General features: G+C 42.0%; 1 pseudogene; it reads left to right on the top strand.

The window, feature by feature from the left end:
* Positions 1-809: 809 nt before the first annotated feature.
* Positions 810-911, top strand: LOC132028882 (U2 spliceosomal RNA; annotated as a pseudogene).
* The last annotated feature ends 5120 nt before the right edge of the window (positions 912-6031 follow it).

Below are 6031 nucleotides of genomic sequence, written 5' to 3'. Positions count from 1 at the left end.
GAGGTTTTTGATCACTGCTTCCACTCGTTACTAGATATTGGTCTATTCAGATTATCAATTTCTTCCTGATTCAGTTTTGGAAGCTTATAGTTTTCCAGAAAGGCATCGATTTTATCTAGGTTGCTTAACTTATTGGCATGTAACTGTTGATAATAATTTCTGATGATTGTTTCTATTTCCTTGGTGTTAGTTATAATCTCTCCCTTTTCATTCATAATTTTATTAATTTGGGTCCTCTCTCTTCTTTTGGATTAGTTTGGTCAATGGTTTATCAATCTTATTCTTTCAAAAAAACAGCTTCTAGTTTTGTTGAGGCATTCTACTGTATCTCTAGTTTCTATCTCATTGATCTCTGCTCTAATCTTGATTATTTCCCTTCTTGTGTGTGGGGTTGGCTTAATTTGTTGTTCATTCTTCAGTTCTTTAGGGTATAAAGAGAGCTAGTATATTCTGGATTTTTCAGCTTTTTTGAGGGAAGCTTGGATGGCTATGTATTTCCCCCCTAGGACTGCCCTTGCTGTATCCCATAGGTTTTGGACTGAAGTGTCTTCATTCTCATTGGTTTCCATGAATTGTTTAAGCTATTCTTTGATTTCCTGGTTGATCCAAGCATTCTTAAGCAAGTTGGTCTTTAGCTTCCAGGTGTTTGAATTCCTTCCAAACTTTTTCTTGTGGGTGAGTTCCAGAAGGAAAACTTCCAGACTCTTTTTATGAAGCCAGCATTACCCTGATCCCCAAACCAGGCAAAGACCCCACCAAAATGGAGAATTTCAGACCAATATCCCTGATGAATATGAATGCTAGGTTTTATTGCTTCTCGGCCTTTTGGCTAAGATCAAGTGTAGTATCTATTCTTAGCAGTTTAATGAATACTAAGATTCTCAACAAGATCCTAGCTAATAGGATCCAACAGTACATTAAAAAGATGATCCACCATGACCAGGTAGGATTTATCCATGGGATGCAAGGGTGGTTCAACACTAGCAAATCAATCAATGTGATAGAACAAATCAGTAAGAGAAGAGAGAAAAGAACCACATGGTCCTTTAAAATGATGCAGAAAAAGCATTTGACAAGGTATAGCATCCGTTCCTATTCAAAGGATAGGGATAGAGGGAACATTCCTCAGCTTCATAAAATCTGTCTATGAAAAACCCATAGCAAATATCATCCTCAATGGAGAAAAGCTGACAGCCTTCCCTTTGAGATCAGGAACACAAGAATTCCCACTCTCGGGGCATCTGGGTGGTTCAATGGGTTAAGCCTCTGCCTTCAGCTCAGGTCATCTCCCAGGGTCCTGGGATCGAGCCCCACATTGGGCTCTCTGCTCAGCAGGGAGCCTGCTTCGCCCTCTCTCTCTGCCTGCCTCTCTGCCTACTTGTGATCTCAGTCTGTCAAATAAATAAATAAAAATCTTAAAAAAAAAAAAAGAATTCCCATTCTCACCATTCTTGTTCAACATAGTATTAGAAGTCCTAGCAACAGCAATCAGACAACAAAGAGAAATAAAAGGTACACAAACTGGCAATGAAGAAGTTAAACTCTCTCTTCAAAGATGACATGATACTTTATATGGAAAATCCAAAAGATCCCACCCCGAAACTACTAGAACTCATACAGCAATTCAGGAATGTGGCAGGATACTAAATCAATGTACAGAAATCAGTTGCTTTCTTATACACTAACAATGAAAATATAGAAAGGGAAATTAGAGAATCAATTCCATAAATGATAATTCCCTTTGGTTAGGGAATCAACCTAACCAAAGAGGTAAAGGATCTGTACTTAAGGAATTACAGAACACTCATGAAAGAAACTGAAGAAGACATAAAACTATGGAAGACCATTGCATGCTCATTGATCAGAAGAATAAACATTGTTAAAATGTCTATACTGCCTAGAGTAATCTATACTTTCAATGCCATCCCAATCAAAATTCCACTGGCATTTTTCAAAGATCTGGAGCAAATAATCCTAAAATTTGTATAGAACTAGAAGAGACCCCAATTGCTAAGGAAATGTTGAAAAAGAAACACAAAACTGGGGGCATCATATTGCCTGATTTCAAGCTTTACTACAAAGCGTGCATGGTACTGGCACAAAAAAAGACACATAGACCAGTGGAACAGAGTAGAGAGCCCAGATATGGACCCTCAACTTTATGGTCAAATAATCTTTGACAAAGCAGGAAAAAACATACAGTGGGGAAAAAAGACAGTCTCTTCAATAAATGGTGCTGGGAAAATTGGACAGCAATGTGTAGAAGAATGAAACTTGACCATTCTCTTACACCATACACAAAGATAAACTCGAAATGGACAAAAGACCTCAGCGTGAGGCAGGAATCCATCAGAATCCTAGAGAAGAACATAGGCAGTAACCTCTCTTGACATCGACCACAGCCACTTCTTTCAAGATATGTCTCCAAAGGCAAAGGAAACAAAAGTGAAAGTGAACTTTTGGGACTTCATCAAAATCAAAAGCTTCTGCACAGCAAAGGAAACTGTCAACAAAACAAAGAGGCAACCCACGGAATGGGAGAAGATATTCACAAATGACAGTACAAAGGGCTGATATCCAAGATCTATAAAGAACTCCTCAAACTCAACCCACACAAAACAGATAATCATATAAAAAATAGGTAGAAGACATGAACAGACACTTCTCCAAGGAAGACATACAAATGGCTAACAGACACATAAAAAAATGTTCATCATCATTAGCCATCAGGGACATTCAAATCAACACCACATTGAGATACCACCTTACACCAGTTAGAATGGCCAAATTAATAAAACAGTAAACAACACATGTTAGAGAAGATGTGGAGAAAGGGGAAACCTCTTACACTGTGGGTGGGAATGCAAGTTGGTGCAGCCACTTTGGAAAACAGTGTGGAAATTCCTTAAGAAATTAAATATAGAGCTACCCTATGACCCTGCAATTACACTGCTGGGTATTTACCCTAAAGATACAGATGTAGTGAAAAGATGGGCCATCTGTACCTCAATGTTCATAGCAGCAATTTCCAGGGTCACCAAACTGGAAAGAACCAAGATGTCCTTCAACAGATGAAAGGATAAAGAAGATATGGTCCATATATACTTTGGAGCATTATGCCTCCATCAGAAAGGATGAATACCCAACTTTTCTATCAACTGGATGGGGCTGGAAGAGATTATGCTGAGTGAAATAAGTTAAGCAGAGAGAGTCAGTTATCATATGGTTTTACTTGCTTGTGAAGCATAAAAAATGACAGGGAGGACATGGGGAGATGGAGAGGAGAAGGGAGTTGGGGGAAACTGGAGGGGGAAACAAACCATGGGAGGCTGTGGACTTTAAGAAAGAAACTGGGGGTTTTGGAGGGGACAGGAGTGGGAGGTTGGGTGAGCCTGGTGGTGGGTATTATGGAGGGCATGTATTGCATGGACCACTGGGTGTGGTGCATAAACAATGAATTCTGGAACACTGAAAATAAATTAAAATAAATAAATGATAATTTTATAAGAAAAAAAAGTGAATAACAATGGCTTCATCCTGCAGGAGACACCTTATGTTTCCTTATTCACGCCTCCCAATAGCCCCTTAAATCAGCCCTCTGTCCATTTCACAGCTGAAGAAATTAAGGAATGAGACTAATGATGTTTCTCAGACTTTAGTGTGCATTGGAATCACTTGAAGAATCTTGCTAGCTGCAGATTCTGGCCTGGGGTGGGACCTGGGATTCTGTATTTCTAAGCTGTGGAGGTAAGTAGCCAAAGGCTGTGTGGGTTCTGTCCAACTTCAAGGCCTAGGTCCTTCGACTTGACAGTCAGTTGTGTGGGGCATGGGGACGCTGTGATGAATGAGGATGAACTCTGCCCTCGAGGGCCTCCCCAGCTGGTTGGGAAGGCAGATGCCTCCCCAGGATGTCTTAATGATGGAAACAAATTCCTGCAGGTGGAGAAATTGGTCCTACCTGGGGAGCAGAGGGTCAGGGAGGAACTCACACAAATCTTAGCCTCTAAGGAAAAGCGGAACTCAGCTCCTCAGGGGATGAAAGAGTTGGCATCAGGGGACATTTCTGTCTGAGAGGGCAGCACAGGCCTAAGGCCCAAAGCCGTGACGGGGAGTGCTGTGTTCCGGAACGGTGAGAATTCTAGTGTGGCTGGAGTGTGTCTTCTGCTCCCCATCTGCACAGTATTTGGCTTTGTTAATAATTTCTGCTGTCCTCCAGGCCTGAGGCCATCATGCTTCAGGCCCTGGGTAAGTAGGTCAGGAGGGGGCGGTGAGGACTGCAGCCAGGTGCTGGAGGGCGGGGGATTGGCCCTGCTTCTGTCTGGTTCTGGCCACCTGCTCAGGCCCATTCCCTCCCCGTCCTGCTCCCCGGCTATCCCAGAGCCGATGAGACAGAGCATAACAGGAACGAGGCAGCTGAGGATGGGCCTGATATGCACAAACTCAGAAAAGCCTGGGGCACAGGGAGCCGGCCCTGTTCCTGGGGGAGTAATAAATGTTTCAGACATTGGCCCAGATGGAAAATAAAAACCAAAGCAGGCTTCTTTGATAATATAAAGAACTGAAACGCAAGAGGGAAGAGGACGGAGCCTAAACCACCAGCCGATTATCAGGATTTTCTAAGATTAAATTCTGTTTTTAATAATATTTACGGGTTTCATCTGATTAGATCAGAAATATTCTGCCACTGCAAAGTATTTGAACAATTTAAAAAAAACGTAAAGGAGAAAATAAAAATCTGAGGACCAAAGATAACCACCCTTGTGGGTATACCGGTCTTTCTAGTTTTCTTCCTCGGCACATTGGTAACAAGCACTTATCCATAGTAGTTAGGGGTCTAGATCACATGGCCCACTCAAGTCTCATTCCCTGATACTATAGTTCATGTTTATTTAATTGTTCATTGCTCCCCCGGTCCCAAAAGAAGTCTCTACAGGCGGGAACTTTGTGTTCCTCCTCCATATCCTCAGGGTCCAGAGCACCTGGCTCACAGCAGGCTCTCGGTAACACTGGCTGAATGGTGAATGTACTGATTCGCTGAAGGTCAGGGCTATTGAAATGTGCATCTGACCCCAGCTCTACAGTTTACTTCGGCAAATTACCTAAACCCGCTAACCCTCGGCTTCCCTCATCTATCCAATGGGCATAAGAAGAAAACTGGTCTGACATGGCTTTTGTAATACTGCTCAGTACAGAGTTTGGCATATAGTAAGTCCTCAGCAACTATTATGTTAACTATTATGTCATATATTTTATTTCTTATTATTTTATTTTTTCCCAACTGACATCTTTCTTTTTTAAATTTTTTTTATTCAAATTCCATCAGCCAACATATAGTAAGTACATCACTAGTTTTTGGGGTAGTGTTTGTTCAACAACTCACCAGCTGGATACAATACCCAGTGCTCATCACTACACATGCCCTCCTTAATAATGCCCATCACCCAGTCACCCCATCTCCCACCCAACTCCCTCCTCACAAGCCTCAGTTTTTTTTCCCCAGAGTCAAGAGTCTCTCATAGTTTGGCTCCCTTTCTGATTTCTTTCCATTCAGTTTTCCCTCCCTTCCCCTATGATCCTTTGCGCTGCTTCTTATATTCCATATATAAGTGAGACAATATGATAATCGTCTTTCTCTCATTGACTTATTTCACAAAACTAAAAGGCAACCCACAGGGGCACCTGGGTGGCTCAGTGGGTTAAGCCTCTGCCTTCAGCTCAGGTCATGATCTTAGGGTCCTAGGATCGAGGCCCGCATCAGGCTCTCTGCTCATGGGGGAGCCTGCTTCCCCCTCTCTCTCTGCCTAATTGTGATCTCTCTCTCTCTGTCAAATAAATAAAATCTTTTTCAAAAAGTTAAAAAAATAAAAATAGAGGGCAACCTGCAGAACGGGAGAAGAAATGTTATTTTTTTTAAGATGTTAATTATTATTTTAGATAGAGAGAGCAGGGGCACCTGGGTGGCTCAGTGGGTTAAAGCCTCTGCCTTTGGCTCAGGTCATGATCTCAGGGTCCTGGAATCGAGCCCCACAAC

Source organism: Mustela nigripes, chromosome 12 (assembly GCF_022355385.1).
Source record: "Mustela nigripes isolate SB6536 chromosome 12, MUSNIG.SB6536, whole genome shotgun sequence".
NCBI classification, from domain to species: Eukaryota; Metazoa; Chordata; class Mammalia; order Carnivora; family Mustelidae; genus Mustela; species Mustela nigripes.
This window is presented reverse-complemented; position numbering and strand designations above follow the sequence as displayed.